Source organism: Melanerpes formicivorus, unplaced genomic scaffold (genome assembly GCF_026170545.1).
Source record: "Melanerpes formicivorus ecotype bairdi unplaced genomic scaffold, bMelFor1.0.p_v2 SCAF_19, whole genome shotgun sequence".
Classification (NCBI taxonomy): Eukaryota; Metazoa; Chordata; class Aves; order Piciformes; family Picidae; genus Melanerpes; species Melanerpes formicivorus.
Window position 1 is genome coordinate 3,351,343 of NW_027142371.1, and position 18,753 is coordinate 3,370,095.

The window sequence follows — 18,753 nt, forward strand, 5'->3', positions numbered from 1 at the left end:
AAGCAACTTCCTGTTCAAAATATCACCTGTAGTTTCCCACAGACAGATCACTCACTTCCTGGTCTGTCACACAGTGATACTACTCAACTGCCTTCTGGGCACCACTTAGTCGATGCCTGCGCTTCAGAGGTGGGGAGGTCTCTATTAACTGCCTTACTCTTATTTTCTGAGGGCTACTGCTACATAGTTCAGGGTAGCAGCAGCATAGGAGAATTTATATGTTGTGTATTTGTTTTGTGAGCTTTGCTGGTGAAAGAAACTGTTGGAGTTCTTAACATTGCTCAGTCCCTTGGATTTTGTTTCCTTGGTGTTTTGGCTATCCTTAACTCACTATGTGCTTGTCGTTCTCCAGTGGCATTAGTGTTACTGGTGGCATAGATGATAGTGGGGTCCTCAGGATGAAAAAAGTGTTCCCAAAGGATGTAGACTTTTAGCCCATGTTCTCTGCTCCTGTATATTCTCACAGGTTCATATTCAGATGTCAGTTTATCCGTAAGAGGAAAAAAGCAGTCACAATACTTTCCCTGCATCCCTTTTGGATCTTGTTCTTCCTCCTGCAGAAGTAAAATCTCCTAACAAGAGGAGCAGTAATAATTTAGAAAGGTTTGGCTGGCATTTTGGTCTCTAGGGGAAGAAGCAGCCAGCCTCAGGGAGAGAAGCTTCAGTCTAAATGAAAACCAAAATATCACTGAGGCCCCTGTTAAAATTTAAAAGCTAAATGCCAGGAGTCAGACAGCCATCTCTTACCCTCTTTCCTCTCTCCTCCCCATGGCAGTGCATAAGTGCAGCCATCCCCTTGCATTTCCTGGACATGTGAAGTGCCTGGTGCTGCATTTGTGGAGCTTGGCTCTGCAGCCCTGGCTGTCCTGCCAGCTGGCTCCCGTTCCAAATGATGACTCCTGTGGTGCTGTAGGAACCTCCAGTGACCAGGCACTCAGGACACTGATGGATTTCTATGGTTCTCACTGGAGATTTTCAACAGGACATTGAACTGTTACAAATTCTGCTGTGTCAGGGCTGTTTCTGTCTCCTCTCTTTTGCTTCACCCCTGCTTTCAGTCCTTGCTCTCACTTCTGTCTCATTCCCCTCTCTTTTTCAAAGACAAGGGCCTTGAACTCCTGGTAGAGACTTGACATATGAGAGAAATCACTGAAAAGGAGAAAAGACTGTATTTTGTGAGTGATGGTTCAAATATGTTCTTGAAGCACAATTTTTGTCAGATGAATATAGTTGTGTGGACAATACAGCAATTCCCATGAAAAATTCTGAGGCTGGGAAAAGCCTTCAGTTTATTTAGTGGGGGGGAGGAAAGATTGCAAATGAAAACAGTCTTATTACAGACTTAACAGGTCTGTATTTCCAGTTGATTTTTCCTCTACTTCCCTCCTTTTGGTCCTTTGCTTCTGTATTTATGCATATAATAAGCAGTATCTTTATTGATGATCTGGACCAGGGGATTGAGTCCAGCATCAGTAAATTTGCAGGTGACACCAAGCTGGGGGTAGAAGATCTCTGTAGAGGGACCTTGACAGGCTGGACAGATGGGCAGAGTCCAAGGGCATGACATTTAACACATCTAAGTGCCAGGTTCTACACATTGGCCACAACAACCCCATGCAGGGCTACAAGCTGGGATCAGAGTGGCTGAAGAGCGGCCAGACAGAAAGGGACCTGGGGGTACTGGTTGATAGCAGCTGAACATGAGCCAGCAGTGTGCCCAGGTGGCCAAGAAGGCCAACAGCATCCTGGCCTGTATCAGGAATAGTGTGGCCAGCAGGAGTAGGGAGGTCATTCTGCCCTGCACTCAGCACTGGTTAGGCCACACCTTGAGTCCTGTGTCCAGTTCTGGGCCCCTCAGTTTAGGCAACCAGAATCAGAACAAGAGGACACAGTCTCAAGCTGCACCAGGGGAGGTTTAGGCTGGAGGTTAGTAAGAAATTCTTCACAGAAAGAGAGATTGGCCATTGGAATGTGCTGCCCAGGGAGGTGGTGGAGTCACCATCACTGGAGGTGTTTAGGAGGAGACTTGATAAGGTGCTTGGTTGCATGGTTTAGTTAATTAGGTGGTGTTGGATGATGAGTTGGATGCAATGATCTTGAAGGTCTCTTCCAACCTGGTCTGGTCTGGTCTGGTCTGGTCTGGTCTGGTCTGGTCTATTCTATTCTATTCTATTCTATTCTATTCTATTCTATTCTATTCTATTCTATTCTATTCTATTCGTCTTCCTTAGGTTTTTCTTAATACTAAACCCAAGTCAGTGTCTTATGTTTGAATCATGTTGCTAAAACCTTGAAAAGCATTATGGAGATATCTTGGAAAAGTGTTCTGTTCTTCAGAGAAAGGAGTCTGCATTTCCCAGGGATGGGAGGCTGAGCAACCTTCTTCTTTCTTTATGCAGAAAGCAGGATTTGGAAAGCTACGTTTTAATAACTGTCAGTGTCAGAGGTCAATACATCCAGGAGCCAGCACTGGGGCTGAGATCATCACAAGAGGTAAGTTACTTTTTCTGCTGTTTGAATTGTTTTAAATCCTTCTATTTCTGTTTTACCTTCCACATATCATCTCCTTCTAAGCTGAAAATGGACCATACACCTCTACAGAGGACTTGGTCACCTAGTCTACTGCCCTCCTTCATCCTCAGTGGGTCAGGGCATGGTTAGGGTGTGGAAGGTGCTTCTTTTCTCCCCAGTCCCATGGATGGGCATGCACAGGGCAAATCCTATGTCCACAGCAGGGCTCAGGCTGTCCAAGAGAGCTGTGTATCAGCAACAACTTTTACTTAACCTAGGAGGCCCCCACATCCCCTTTACACTGTTTTTGACTGTGTCTTCAAGTATGTAATGTGCTCTGTAAACAAATAACCTGTGTTTGCTTAACTGGGTCACTATGAGTTGGGTTGTACTTCAAGCACGGGACGTGGGGAGGAAGTGGTAGGACCAGGAGCAGAAGGGGAGACAACAGCAGCCTCAGGCCCAGAGGACTGCAAGGAAGCAAAATATGGATGGCTGCCAGAACAAATGTAGAGCCTTTTGGGAAACTGTTTTGAGGCCTCATGAAAAAGGCAAAGAACGAAGAGGTTAAGGAAGGCACAAATAATGTTGGACCTCCAGTAGAGCTGTTAGCCATGGGCAAGTAGCTCCAACTGGAGCTTGCTCATACTTCAAGATGGCACTTTGCCATCTTACTCTGCTATCTCACCTTTGATGAGGCTGTCTGTGGGCACTGAGGCCAAAGCCTCTGGACTGTATGAAGTATTAAAAAAATGAGTGGAAAAAAGAGAGCTTGAAATTAGCAGCAACTTTGTAAATCTCCACATGTGGTCTACCTTTTGGGGACGGGATGTGGATCCTCAAAGGTATATATGTGCCTAAAAGTCTGTGAGGCTTCATCAAAGCACAGTGCTGTGTTAGAGAATGGCATCTGGGAAAAATGCTCTGTGTGTTTCCTGCTAGGTTGATTGGTGTGAGTTTATGGCCCTCTGGACACAAGGATATCAGAGGACTGGAGCATCTTTCCTATGAGGACAGGCTAAGACAGTTGGGGTTGTTCTGAGGCTCTGAGGAGACCTTATTGTGGCCTTCCAATATTTGAAAGGGGTACAAGAAAGCTAGTGAGGGACTTTTTAGGATGTCAAGTAGTGAGAGGGCTAGGGGAAATGGATCCAGGCTAGAGGAGGGGAGATTTACATTAGATGCTAGGAAGAAGTTCTTCCCCATGAGGGTGGTGAGACACTGGAACAGGCTGCCCAAAGAGGTGCTGGAAGCCTCATCCCTGGAGGTTTTTAAAGCCAGGCTGGATGTGGCTCTAGGCAACCTGGTCTAATGGAAAGTGTCATTGCCCATGGCAGGGGGGGTTGGAACTAGATGATTCTTGAGGTCCTTTCCAACCCTGACAATTCTGTGATTAAATTTTACTTTTTGGTTTTGCATCATCACAAAAACTCCTTGGGAGAAAAGAATGCACCCTTTGGCATCTGTTCACTCACAATGAGTCAAAAAAAACCCCTTGTATTTTCAGTCTTTGATTTCTCTAGGAGTTTTAGTGTAATGTCTCCTGTTTGTTCCACAAATCCTGAAGTTCAGTGTTGATTTAGAATAATTATCTGTAAACTGCAGTTTCAAAGCCTGCAGGCGGCACCCAAGAGCACTGAATATGACTTCTCCAAAGTTTTCTGTTTTCATTGGCCAGATTCTGATCTTTATCACGTTACAAGGCTTTGCTGGCTGATGGAGGTGAGGATCAGATCCCACACTTCTGTAAAATAAGGCTTCCCTGATTTAGGGGGGGGGGGGGGGGGGGGGGAAGATAAAATCTGCCACAGCTTCTAGGGTTGTTGATTTCAGTTTGCTCTTCAGCTGTTTGCATGCTGGCTTTCAGAGTGGGCATGGCAAGAGACCCCTCATAATGAGCTGAGGAACTGCAGAGCTTCACCCTCATTGACAGGAGCAGGAGAAATGGCTCATGACCATACTGAAACAAAGTGTGCTGTTGCAGGGATACAATAGCGATACCATAGATAGGATATCCTGCCCAAATGCTGTCTAAGTAGCCATTAATGGACATCTGAGTTTGGTTAAATAATTAATGTGTCTGTTGTGGCTTGGTTGTTTTGGTTTGTTTTTTTATCTTATAGACCTTTCAAGGAATTTAAGTTCTGGTCCTTTGCATTTAGTTTCTGTTCCCTGGAATACTGCTTTTGAGCCTATCTTCTCAAGTATTCATGGACATTGTCTGTGAGGCAGTTTTCTAATAGAAGCTCATGAGTGTTATGACCAAAAAGCATTTATCCCCAAGTGTGTAACAAGATGGATTCCTCTCTTTGTTCTCATGGTATAGTTTGTAAACTGAGCTGTAGCTTGCCAAAAGCAAGCCATAGGTCCATATAATAGGCAACAACAAGTCTTGTCATTTGAGCAACACAAAGAAAAACTTTAATAGACCTTTAAAAATGACTAAATGAACTGTCTGAACCCTGGCACTCAAGGGGTTCTGAATAACATGCATTTGTCTATCTTCACCTATGAAAAGTGGTTAGTCTGTTGTTGTCCATACTGAAAATACCAGCATGTCACCCTGGATTTGCATTCTCACTTTGTAAATTCATGTATTGCAGAATGATAAATGATGGGGTGTACAAATGCTGGTAAGAACAAGCTCCCCCAGAACACAGCTGGTCCTTTCCCAGTTTTCCCCTGCTGTCTCTTTGGTTGGGGTGGCTGCCCCAGATGGCTGGAAAAGATTCTGTTCTTTGTTTCTCTCATCATCTGAATAGCTAAAGACTTTTGGCTTCTTTGTCCAAGATCTTGGCTGTTGTGTGAGGAGGATGTCAGCTGCAATATAGCTACTTTTATTCTTGTCTTCTTATCACTAGTTATTTTCCCTGAGTGCTGGTTGACCACTTTGGCTTCAGCATCCAGTCCTCAAAGGGAAAGAACCCAATATAATCATGGTATTAGCAGCTAGATCAAACATATCCCAGCAGCCAGGAGAGTAAGGAGGGCTGAGGGTGTGGGTTGGCCTTTGCTGAAGGTGGGAGATGCTCACTAACTTCAGCTGCAGAAGTAGGTGTGGATTCAGGTAAAAAAGGCTGCACATGCAGGGATTTTGAAGGAAGGGGGTGGGTATGGATGGCTCTGGTCCTTCCAGAGGGGATACAGCACTGAGTGATCTTCTCTGTTCTACCAAATAGCAGGTAGGTCACAAACTGAGGGGCGAGCTTAACTCTGGATGATGGTCAGTTCCCTGAAACAACCCAAACCTTTCGGTATATCCGCTTAGGACAAGGTGTTCTTCCTTTTCTAAAGCACAAAGGAAGGAAATGTATCTTCAGGAAATGTTTCTTTTGCCCGTGGGCTGTCTGAAGCAAGCTTCGACAATACCCGGAAAAATAAAAACCCCCACAAAATTAATATAAAAATAAGAGGAGCTAGTGACAAAATTCATTATCTTTATGAACTGGAGAGGAGCAAAAGTGCTGCTGTGCCCTGAGCCAGCGCGTAAGAGGGCACCCGGGCGACTGGGCTGCAGCTGACAGCTAACCCTCAGACCCTGCTGTCCGCAGGCCAGGTGCGTGAGGAGGCAGCGCCCTGTCCTCATCCTCTCGGCCCTTGGCACATCTTACAACAGCCATCAGAGAGCAGAACCAGGGAGACACTTAGCAATATAAATGTTTACGTGCTGGAAGGAGGAATGCTACTTAACACCTAACCCAGAGGCATAACTGAAACACCTAAACCTGCAGCAGGAAGTCTCCTCCTTGCTTCATAGTATCATAGTATCATAGTATCATTCAGGGTTGGAAGGGACCACAAGGATCAGCTAGTTCCAACCCCCCTGCCATGGGCAGGGACACCCCACACTAGATCAGGCTGGCCAGAGCCTCATCCAGGCTGGTCTTAAACACCTCCAGGGACGGGGCCTCGTCAGAGCCCAGGAGATGTGTTAGACAATTTTCTTTTGAACACTGTGGCTCAGTTCTCCCTCCTCTTATTTTTTTTTAACCCACCCTTGTTTTTCCTAGCCTAGGAGAGCTGTACAGGAAATCTTGAAGGCACTTGATATCTGGAAATGAAACCTGTGAAACTTAAAGCCTTAAATAAGACTGAAGGAAATAAAAAGGAAATGGCAAGAAATGTTTAATGTAGTTGTCTGAAGCAGGGTGCTGCCCAGTCCCTTCCTCCCACGTACAGACCACTGACAACCCACCACAGAAACCAAACCCCTTGGTTGTTGCACAAGCCCAGCCAGCATGTCCCTGCAGTCTGCCACAGACCTATAACCTCCTGCTCCTTCAGGCTGGCTCCAGCCTGCTATGCCATGAGGCTGAGCTGACTGAAATGAGCCTGGAGAGAGGCTTCCACAGAAACCTCTAAATGGGCTTTAATGTCTCCCCACCGTAGGATTCCCGGAATTAATTTGTGTCTGGCTTTTGAAATCAGGGACGCTGTGTTAAGGAAGATGGATGCCCCTAAGAAGTATTGAAAAGATTGAAGGCCAGCCTGGCCATGGATGCAAAGTAGTAAATGTGGTTGGTTGATTGAGATCAGATTTTTTTTCTTGTGTTTCCCAGGGGCAACGCCCATGTAGTTTATTTATTTATTTCCCCCTTCCACTCCGAAGCACCTAACAACAACAACACTGTATGTCATCAATCCCTGTGATTATAAATCTGGAAGGATGTCATTCTTGGTTTCCTCAGAGACCAGGAATCTATACCCACAGGAGACAGATGGGAGAAGGAGACAGCGTGCTTTCTATATTATTGCACAGAACTGCAGGAACTGGTTTTGGTTTACACCGCATGGGGGAAGGCAGGGTCTGTACAGAGCATCTCCATTTACTGCTTCCTCTGTGTGCAGCCAAGGCAGGATTGCTTACACTCCCTTGGCACAGTTCTGGGGAGGGAATCATGTCGTGCCTGCAGAAGATGCAAATCCACTGCTTTGCATCCACTCTCTCCATTGTCTTGCTGGAAGGGTACATCCCAAAACGATGTGAAGTTCTTTATGTAGCTATGCCATCCTGACATGAGAGTCCAGGCTGATTCAGCTTCTTCTTCCACTTCCACTTCTCTGCCTTGTCCCACCAGAATGGCTCCAATAAATGCTTGAAGAAAGCATCACTTTACTTTCTCTTGCAGGGCAGCAGTGGCTGATGAGACTTTGAGAACCCCAAGACATGGGCAGCAAATGGAGATCATTGCTATGAGTCAGGTTGTGCTGTGAAGTTAAGAAGGTGATCTTTAAAACAGCAGATTTAGTTTACATTTTTTCATGGGCTACAAGGTCAGCTGCAGAGCAAGAGCTGGGTTTAGATTTAGAGTAATCTCTGAACTGTGAAAACAAAACAAAACAAAAGGGTGTTTGATTTTGGTGTTTTGCTTCATCTTCCTGCTGCCCTGGTAATGGCACCACTTGTGGTGTTGTGGGAGCAGCCCCACAAGATCTCTCATCCTTCCCTCCTCTTCCTATCAGTCACCTCCTCCCCAGTCCTACCATAGTCAAATATAAACTTTCTTTAAATGAACACAAAATCCATTCCACTTGACCAAGCCTGACTTCCCAGAAAATAAACAGTGAGAGCAGAGCCAGCCAGGCCCCTCTCCCAGAGCTGCCAGCCTCTGGGGAGGTGATTAGTGAGTCTGAGCTTTTTGCCATGGAGAAGAGGGTTCCAGGGAGAAGGATCCCACATAGAGGACTTCCTGGGGTCCATTATTATCAGTAAGTGAATAACCTTTATTAGAATAAACCAAACAAGTGCCTTCATTCTTACAGGTCTGATTTCATTTTTTAGTCTCACTTGTATTTTGGATAACTGGACAGAGTCTTTCCCCTGCCCTGATGATGGATCAAAAAGAACCAGCTCAGAACCACCTGTTGGTGTTGTGGAGACAAGACGGCTCTTCAAAGTTCAGCACTCAAACTAATCTGAATAAGGCAACAGCTGATTCCTTTTTGTGATCATTTTTACTGTTTCCCTTTGCTTTCTTTCTAGTCAAAGGACTGAAAAGCAAACACCACCACACAGTCACCAGAGCAGTACATATGCATTAAAAGAATGGCTAAAGAATAAAATATGCTGAACAATTTCCCAACCCAATTTTGCCTTCAGAGTGGGTTAAATTCATTTCTGCTGTGCAGAATTCACCACAGCCATACTGACTGGGATGTGCCAGAACTGTACCAGCTGAGCACAGAGGTGGATGAGTGAGTGGAAAAGCTTCAGTTCCCACTCTTCAGAGCAGCTCTCCCAGACACTGGACATCCCCCAGCTGCTGTGCCAAGTCTCATCCGCTTTGCCCTTGGTGTCTGGTAGTGTACTCGAGGCAGTAAAGTGCTGTGGTACAGCTGCCCTAAAACCACAGGACCAGCTGTGACCTTTTGGACTTGAAGTCCACACTTTTTCTTAGGCTCCCAGCCCTGCGGGTGCTCCCTCTGTAATCTCCTGGGCGCAGCTGTGTGCAGGTGTTGCCTACGGTACTAAAATGATTCTCTCTGAAACAGCATGGGAAAGAAACAAGTGTAGACAAAATAATAAATACACCTGTGTGGGTCTCCTTTTCCTCCCAAGGTAATAGATGTTTTGGGACCTGGGTCAGGGTTATCTGATATGTCCCGGATCCCCTTCTCCTGCGCTCGACACCTTCTCTAACTCACGATGTTTATCTGCCTTTCCTTTCCCAGGACAGGTATCTTTGATCTTGGCTGGCCTCACTCCTGAACAGTCTCTTCTGCAATGAAAGCATGAGCTTCTGATCCTCTCTAATCCCAAAACATCCTGTCTGGTGGTGGTAGTCTCTCAGATTTCTTCATCCTACCAGCAATATCTGGCTTGTCATTTAAAAAAAAAGAAGAAAATAGAGAGCCTTTACACTGCATCAAACCTGCTCTTTATGGAAACAAATCTTACAATAAGACAGCTGAAGCATTCCCTCCTGATGGCTACCTGCAGTAAACAGCAGCAGCCACACAGGGCTGAACTCAAACACTTTCCTCTGGGGATCTTTTGCTTGGTCTTTGCCGATATTCACAGGCAGCCTAGTGAGGGCAAATGTAATTGATAAGGATTTGCCAGCACTTCTGCAAATGATGTGTGTGCTGCTAAGCAAAACCTTACAATTTTAAAAATAAAGGGGAAAAGAGATTTGTTTTCATGTTAGGTTTCAATTTGCAGCATATATATACATATGTGTGTGTGTGTGTATATAAACTCTCTGCTGTTTTCCACTCTAAGCATTATCTATTCAAGCCAGAGCAGATTAAAAGTAATTGTTGATAGCCCCCCCCCCCCCCGTTTTTTTCTTCTTACTGTTTTATCTCTTAAGCAACTTTATTTGGTACAAGACAAATAATCTGAATTCCTGAAGTCAGAAACAAGGAGTGGGAGTCCGGGAAACTGGCTGCTGATCTAATGCAGTTTTTGCAAGTGTGGTTATGGTTAGAAACTCTAAATATGGCACCATGTTACTGTACACACGGTGTAACTGCACCCTGTGTGTCAATGTCTGAGTCACAGGAGTGGAGCTTACTGACAAAAACATGTTTTACTACTCGCCTATGAGGAGTCAATAGAGCTGGGAGCGAAGAGTTGAGTTCAGTGCATCAAGTGTTACCAACTGGTAGACCAGGCTCAGTGCTACCCAGGGTTTGCTCTTGGTGAGAGGAAAGGAAGCAGCAGAAGAGGCATGATTGGGCAAGCAGATGTTGAGCCAAGTGTCATTTCATCTCATCCTGTCAGTTGAAGATGGCAGTGAGTGGGGATTCCTGCTGGCACCAAATGAGGAGGAGCTGTGCTGGGGGGAGTAGTCAGGAGAGCTGTCTCATGCCTGCTGGGGGTGAACTAATTCCAACTCTGGTAAAGGGTTTGAGAAGTTTTGTTTCCAGCACCATGTAGGACAGAAATGTCTTTCCAAACTTTGATGCTGTAAAACAGAATTATCCCCCTGTGGCTCCCTCTCTCTGCTGCCTCAGGATAGGATCCTTCCATCATAGAATCCCAGCATGGTGGGGTTTGGAAGGAACCTCTGGGGATCATCTAATTGAGCCTGCCTGCCTAAAGCAAGGTCATCCAGAGCAGGTTGCCCAGGATAACGTTGCCCAGGATAACATTGCCCAGGTGGGTTTGGAATCTCTCCAGAGAAAGAGACGCCACAACCTGTCTGGGCAGCCTGTTCCAAGGGCTGTCGTACCCTCACAGCAAAGAAGTTTTTCTTCATGTTCAGATGGAACCTTCTGGGTTCCAGTTTGTGCCTACTGCCCCTTATCCTGTCACTGGGTACCACTGAAAAGAGACTGATCCCACTAGCAAATGAACTGGCAAATGCATCATTTTTTCAACTTGTGAACAGAACTGAATTGATCTGAATGTTACTGGCAGAAACTAAAGTAGTATAATGTTTTTCTTTTAACAGAGGCCTGCCTGCCTGCCTGCCTTCCTTTTTCTTTCTTTCCTCCTCTCCTCTCCTCTCCTCTCCGAACCTCTCCTCTCCGAACCTCTCCTCTCCTCTCCTCTCCTCTCCTCTCCTCTCCTCTCCTCTCCTCTCCTCTCCTCTCCTCTCCTCTCCTCTCCTCTCCTCTCCTCTCCTCTCCTCTCCTCTCCTCTCCTCTCCTCTCCTCTCCTCTCCTCTCCTCTCCTCTCCGAACCTCTCCTCTCCGAACCTCTCCTCTCCGAACCTCTCCTCTCCTCTCCTCTCCGAACCTCTCCTCTCCGAACCTCTCCTCTCCTCTCCTCTCCTCTCCTCTCCTCTCCTCTCCTCTCCTCTCCTCTCCTCTCCTCTCCTCTCCTCTCCTCTCCTCTCCTCTCCTCTCCTCTCCGAACCTCTCCTCTCCGAACCTCTCCTCTCCGAACCTCTCCTCTCCGAACCTCTCCTCTCCGAACCTCTCCTCTCCTCTCCGAACCTCTCCTCTCCGAACCTCTCCTCTCCGAACCTCTCCTCTCCGAATCTCTCCTCTCCTCTCCGAACCTCTCCTCTCCGAACCTCTCCTCTCCTCTCCGAACCTCTCCTCTCCGAACCTCTCCCCTCCGAACCTCTCCTCTCCTCTCCTCTCCTCTCCTCTCCTCTCCTCTCCTCTCCTCTCCGAACCTCTCCTCTCCTCTCCGAACCTCTCCTCTCCGAACCTCTCCGAACCTCTCCGAACCTCTCCTCTCCGAACCTCTCCTCTCCGAACCTCTCCGAACCTCTCCTCTCCGAACCTCTCCTCTCCGAACCTCTCCGAACCTCTCCTCTCCGAACCTCTCCTCTCCGAACCTCTCCTCTCCTCTCCTCCCCTCCCCTCCCCTCCCCTCCCCTCCCCTCCCCTCCCCTCCCCTCCCCTCCCTCTCCCCTCCCTCTCCTTCTTTCCTTTCTCTTTCCTTTCTTCCTTTCTTTCTTCTTTTCTCTCCCTCCCTCTCTCTTTTGAGTAATAAGTATCCATCAAGGAGACCAGCTGGCATTCCCACACTGCACACAGTTCACCCCAACCTTTATTATTGACTGACTCATACAGCATGCATCTGCAAGAGTTATTAATGCAAAGTATTAAATAAATTGGGTTTAATATTTGCTAAATAGGAGGGTGTCCTTTCTTTGTGCCTGAATTTGTTTCAAATGTCTATGTTTGTGTTACTTATATGAATATATTTCACGGGCTGCATAATAATAGTAGCAATTAAGATAATAACAATATATACCAATAACACTGAGCTCCTCTGCTTTTCATCAAAGGAGGTCAAGGCTCAAGGGTACACCTCTGGGGCTGGTATAATGTAGAGCTGATCTCCTCCTGGTATTGGTTTTTGTGGAAAGTTAGGAGTATCATGCAAAGATCAGAATGCCTGTATTTTGGCCCCTGGAATGTCTCTTAGGCATTATAAATGCCAGTAAGAAATATAAAATTGGAAAGAAAACAAACACCAGGACATTGAAAAATAGAAGCACAAATACTGACCTATTTGAGGTCTTTTTTTTTCCTTCTGATTTAGCAGAATGCTATTAATATTATAATTAAAGCTGGTTTGTAGCCTGGGGGCTTGAACACCTGGCTCTTATTAGAGCTGGATCCATAGCATGTGGTGAAAAAAAACCCGAGGACAAGAAGGGATGGTCCAGAGGAGAACACAAGAGGGCACAGTGGCACCTGTGGTGCACATTTTGTTCACCGGCCTTCGGAGATGTTGAGGGCAGGGTGAATTCAGGCCTCTGTTCCTGTCTCATAAATAATTACAGTAGCATGGTTGATTAGTTGGAACAGTAAAAATGTAACTTTGCCAACTGGGAGAGGATTGTTTACTAGAATGATATTTTGGTTTAGTTAGGAGTGTCAAATGTAAGATGTGATGACTGTGTCATAAAAGGTTAACGCAGCAATATGCCCCACAGTAAGTTTGATAGAATTAACCTGGCTGGGCAGACAGTAAAAAAAATACCTGTTGTATTCAATAAGGTACAAAATGCATCTGCCAGGAATGTATTTTCTGCAGCTTTCCTTACATTCTTCTACTGTACTGCCCTGTTGGAAGCTAGTTCTGTGTCTTCACAAGCAAAGGATACTAATGCTGCTTTTCATTTTCTCTTCAAGGAGGACATCTGTTTCTGCAAAGCCTTTTCATGTGGCTGATCAGAAATGGCCCACACACGGAAAAGAAGCATTAACTGAACCTTAAGCTACCTCACCTTGGTGAATGCTGGTGGATTGAGAGGTCAGTGGTGAAAATTTTCTAGTTCTGTAGGTAGATATTTGAAAGCAAGCAACACAGGATCCTATCTCATATGTTACTCTGAAGTTCAGAAATCACGTTTTGCTTTAGGTATCTTGTGTAGGAGAGCATCCATGTGCCACAATCACTTGCCTGTGTTGACTTTTGTGGTAAGAGAACTGAAGTCAGAGCCCTTTCACCAGCGTAAGTCCAGCAAAGGGTTACAAGTAGCATTTTTTGGATGTGTTCAGTCACTATTTATGACTTTCACAGGGGGCTGCAGACTGGGTCTTTACTATGGGAACTGTGGTCAAAACCTCTGAATGCTATACTCCATGACATGACATTATTTCACAATTAAAAATGAACAACAACCTTCTCTTTTTTTGCCAAGAATTCCTCATCCTTGGGTCTCTCATATGTACCATCTATGAGACACTACTTCTCCTCCCATGCCAACCAGCCTTCAGAACAAGAGGGAATGGCCTCAAGCTATGACTGGGTAGGTTTAGACTGGACATTATGAAGAAACTTTTCACAGAAGAGTGGTGAGGCACTGGAATGTGCTGCCCAGGGAGGTGGTTGAGTCACCAAGCCTGGATGTGTTTAAAGGTCATTTGGATGTGGTGCTTGGGGATATGGTTTAGGGGTGAACTTTGTAGAGTAGGGTTATTGGTTGGACTCGGTGATGCTGAGGGTCTTTTTCAACCTGAATGTTTCTGTGATTCTGTGGTTTCTTACCCTCCCAGAAGTCAACCCATCTGTTACTCTGTGTAGAGCTGCAAAAGGAAGACGTGATAGCACGCTGCATGCAAAGAAAGCAAAGAAACAAGATCATTAACATCTTAATATTCTGTCCTGACATCTCACAAATTATTTTAGACTTCATAGCCAATGTAAACAGGTTTGTTTTCAACTCCCCTAATTGCCTGCTAATTGAGAGCAGATGCAGGCCTTAACTTTCAGCAGATAAAGAGCAGCCTCTTCTCTGGGGTTTCGCATCCATCACAAGGTCTCTGATTTGTGCCCGCAAGCTTCCCTGGTTAGTGATGCCGAGGCAGAGAGTGGTTGGAGCTGCTCCTCTTGAAGCATGTCTGAACCTTCAGTGAGACAAAAGGGAAGCCAGAGCTGTGGGACTCATCAGTAACATCATCATCATTATTGTTTCATTTCGTACTTCAGTGCGCTTTCTGCAACAGCGCAGGTTTCCTTCTTGGGGAGGGGGGCAGGAGGGGGAAGAGAGTTCTCCGAATTATAGATGGGTTCTCGTTATGATAGAAATCACTGGGTTTATGAAAAATGCATTGCTGTCATATTCCATTATCTACTTCCTCCCATGCTGCAATCCTGTAGCTTGCAAGTCATTAGATTCTTTTTCAGAGTTCCTTTGAAATAATCCTTTCAAAAAACACTATTCTTTGGGTATGACCCCAGAGAGATACTGTCTGGTACTAAAGCTCTCTTTTAGTTCTGCGAGGGAGACCTGTAACAACAAGATAAGTGCATGTATATTCCAAGTAAAGTCTGGAGTTTGCTGCCTCCCATTAAATGCAAGAGGAGCTCCCAGTTCAAATGGTAGAATTTTGCTTTGTAAATGTGGGAGAAAATTTTGTTCAGATACATAGGTAAATTTGCATTTGGTAGTGATTTAATGTTCCATGGTCTGCTCTAGTTCCAACTTAAATATCACATTAAAACCAGCAAGAAAAATAGAGAAAAAGCCTGCTAACTGCTGGGTTCAGAAAGCATGGATATGATTCTGTTCTTGCTGTCAGTGCAGCAGTGAGCTGCCTTTTACCTTCTTCTCTTCATTTAGCAAGTCAGCAGCAGCAGTTAGATGATAGCCCTCTGGTCTTTCTTCAGGCCTGTTTTTGCAAATGAAGGCAGGAACTTCAAATCCTTGTGTTTTTCATATCACTTACAAGGTGTTTGGTGAATTTTAGCAATTTTTGCATCTATCTGCAGAAAAGGTGGGAGGGCACACGAGTAATTCTTGGTGAGCAGTGCCCTTTGTGTAGGGAAGCTGGAAGGGTTTGTAACACTGGGTTCAGGAAGTCATAAAGGAAAGTTTAAAATAGAAAAAGAAAACCCAGTGAAAAATAAAAGAGAGTTTGATGGTTTGTGAATGATAAATGGATAGGGAAAAAAGAGGGAAGAGTTCACACCTAGCTAGTGTCATTCAGAAATACCAAAGCACCTGATGTCTAGATTATGAAACATTATTCACTCCCAGAACCACAAAGCCTTCAGGTTTCACTGTGATTTCTTCCCAAAGCCCTTTTTTCTCTCCCAGGGCTGGCTCCAGGCCTCCCTGTGAACACAGAGTCACCCCTGCTGACATTATCCTTCTCTGGAAGGTTGCCACAAACCTTGCAGAATAAAGTCCTGATCTGCCAGCGGTGTGAGCAGTTTAATAGGAGGGCAGGGGGCTGGCAGTCAGTAGCATGAGGCATAACAGACTAAAGTCCATTAAATCAGTGTACTGGGGCTGAGGCATTTACAGTCACACAGTCAGATGTTTCCAGTAATTATTTCCCTATAGCATTTTTATTAGGTGCCCCATAAATAATATTCACTGCCATGCTCTTCTCATAGTCTTTTATTAAGGAAAAAAAAGAGAGAGAGAGAGAGAGAAGGAGGAGAGAAGAGAAGGTGGATTCACTTTATCTACATATGGATTTTGTGGTAGTTTTGTCTCTCAGACCAAATGAAGCAGATATGGGAGAACTGGAGCTGTTTAGTCTTGAGAAGAGAAGGCTGAGAGGGCATCTGACCAATGTCTGAGGGGTGGGTGTCAAGATGAAGGTGCCAGTCTCTTTTTGGTGGTGCCCAGTGATAGGACAAAGACCAACGGGTACGAGCTAGAAAACAGGAGGTTCCACCTCAACACAAAGGAACACTTCTTTACAGTGAGGGTGGTAGAGCCCTGGAGCAGGCTGTCTGGACAGGTTGTAGAGCCTCCATCTCTGGAGACTTTCAAAACTTGCCTGGATGCATTCCTGTGTGCCCTGCCCTAGGTGATCCTACTCTGACAGATGTGTTAGACTGAATGATCTCTAGAGGTCCCTTCCAACCTCTAACATTCTGTGATTCTTTGATTCTATGAGCTTGGAAAAGACAAGTGAAGGAGCTCCTCAATGATCAAATGCTGTTCCCTAAAACCACCATTAGACCAACTTTATTCAAGGCAAGGTTCTGTTTCAGATTTAGATATGTCTGCTTGTCATGAATCCCATACAGACCTGGGATGGACAGGCAGGCAGGTGTTGGAACTGAAGCAAGACCTTTCTTCTATAGACCCTTTGTTTAGTTTTAAGTTGGTTGGGTTTTTTTGTTTGTTTTGGGTTTTTTGTTGGGTTTTTTTGTGATAATATATTTAGGTAGATCAAATCCAAGGTCATCACATCAGCAGACCAGCACTACCTCCTTCTCTGCAAAGACCTTCCCAAATCACAGTGTTGTCCCTGTACATTTAAACTGGTCTGTACATGCAGCACCAATTAACAAATGGAGATTTTTCAACAGAGGCCACTGTGCAAATGCTATTTCCAGATAATCTCACTATGCTTCCTCAGTGATAACATTGATGTTAAGGAATACAGCTTCCTTCATAGAATCAATAAGGTTGGAAGAGACCTCAAAGATCATCAAGTCCAACCTGTCAGCCAACACCTCATGACTACTAGACCATGGTACCAAGTGCCACATCCAGTCCCCTCTTGAACACCACCAGGGATGGTGACTCCACCACCTCCTCAGGCAGCACATTCCAATGGCTAACAACTCTCTCTGGGAAGAACTTTCTCCTCACCTCCAGCCTAAACTTCCCCTGGCACAGCTTGAGACTGTGTCCTCTCATTCTGGTGCTGGTTGCCTGGGAGAAGAGATCAGCCCCCTCCTGGCTACAACCTCCCTTCAGGTAGTTGTAGAGAGCAAGAAGATCTCACCCTGAGCCTCCTCTTCTCCAGGCTAAAAAAAATCCCAGCTCTCTCAGCCTCTCCTCGTAGGGCTTGTGCTCGAGGCTTCTCCCCAGCTTCATTGCCCTTCTCTGGACACATTCAAGAGTCTCAATGTCCTTCTTAAATTGAGGGGCCCAGAACTGGACACAGGACTCAAGGTGAGGCCTAACCAGTGTTGAGTACAGGGAAGAATGACCTCCCTACTCCTGCTGGCCACACTATTCCTGATATAGGCCAGAATGCTGTTGGCCTTCTTGGCCACCTGGGCACACTGCTGGCTCATGTTCAGCCAGCTGTCAACCAGTACTCTCAGGTACCTTTCTGCCTGGCCACTCTCCAGCCACTCTGACCCCAGCCTGTAGCACTGCATGGGATTGTTGTAGCCAAAGTGCAGCATCCGGAACTTGGACTTGTTGAATGTCATTATGTTGGACTCTGCACACCTGTCCAGCTGGTCAAGGTCCCTCTGGAGAGCCCTTCTACTCTCTAACTGCTCAACACCTGCTCCCAACTTGGTGTTATCTGCAAATTTACTGATGACTGACTCAATCCCCTCAGACAGATCATCAGTAAAGATATTGAACTGGCACTAGGGATTGTGTTTTGCAAAGGGCTTTTGCTCAGGTATCTGATTCAATGTTCTAGCTAAAGCAAGGTTCCCCACATAAACTTAAAAATCTGGGGACTGACTTTTTTACTTACTGGACTGCAATATTGACATCAACCCTAAGCAGAACTCAAGAGGAACAACACTTCTGTCTGAGCTGTAAATTTGTGCATCGAGTGTAGAAGAGCACATGGAGCAGAGAAATTGTGAATAGCTGGGCAGAAAATAGAGCCTTAAATAAATAGGCTGGGTTTGATTATAGTAACTGTCAATGCCTGCTCAGATTTGATGGCCTTGCTCCTCGGTGGTCTCCATGTTGGTATATGAAGGTTCAGTGCCACATGCCTTGTTTCAAAGGGAACAGGGCATTTTCATGCAGCTACTTGTCAGTGTACTAGAACTGCCTTAGCAGCCCCAGTTGCTGGCTGGAATGTGAGGTATGATCATCTGACCCACGATCCAAGACCAGGTGAGACCCAGAATAACCCTGGCACCTTGTGTAGAAAAGGCACATGGGAGACCTTCCTGAAGCTCTGTCAGGAGGAGGTTGCTCAACCCTGTCACCATGGAAGGTGCTCTCTCTGCTGTTTGCCATCACTTTAGCAATACCGGGGGGATATCGCATTGGTAGGAAAAGAGGAATTATCTGTTTCTCAGAAAATATTGTTTCCAGGTAATTTCTCAGTTCCTTTTGTTCTCTGTTTTGTTTTTGGACCACTCAGGTTCAGGAAGCTGCAGCCTGAAACCAAATCTGAACCCACTCAATACAAATGTGTGTATCTATTCTGTGGTATGGGAAGACTCAGTTCAGTGAACCCAGGCCATTGGCATTTTATAATTTCTTCTTGCTCCAGCAGGTAAGGGATTAACCCTTTGTTACTCCTCTGTGAATGAACAGAGAAAAAAATATATCCTCTTCAAAGACCCAGGCTTTCAAAAGAATAACAGTCCATTGGGTTTGAAAAGAAATATTTTATTGGAACCATAAGGTTCCTTTTTTTCCTTCTTTTCTT

General features: G+C 45.5%; 1 long non-coding RNA gene across 2 annotated transcripts in view; it reads left to right on the plus strand.

Annotated features, from left to right (window-relative positions):
- Window positions 1–18,753, plus strand: part of LOC137446838 (uncharacterized) — a 35,035-nt gene that overhangs the window by 12,437 nt on the left and 3,845 nt on the right. The window contains exons 3-5 of one of the 2 annotated variants that reach the window (XR_010988733.1): window positions 2,400–2,493; window positions 13,057–13,177; window positions 18,463–18,597. This is a non-coding gene — a long non-coding RNA (uncharacterized lncRNA). Of the gene's footprint in view, window positions 1–2,399; window positions 2,494–13,056; window positions 13,554–18,462; window positions 18,598–18,753 lie in introns of those variants that run through there. The other variant, XR_010988734.1, reaches the window with a different exon arrangement.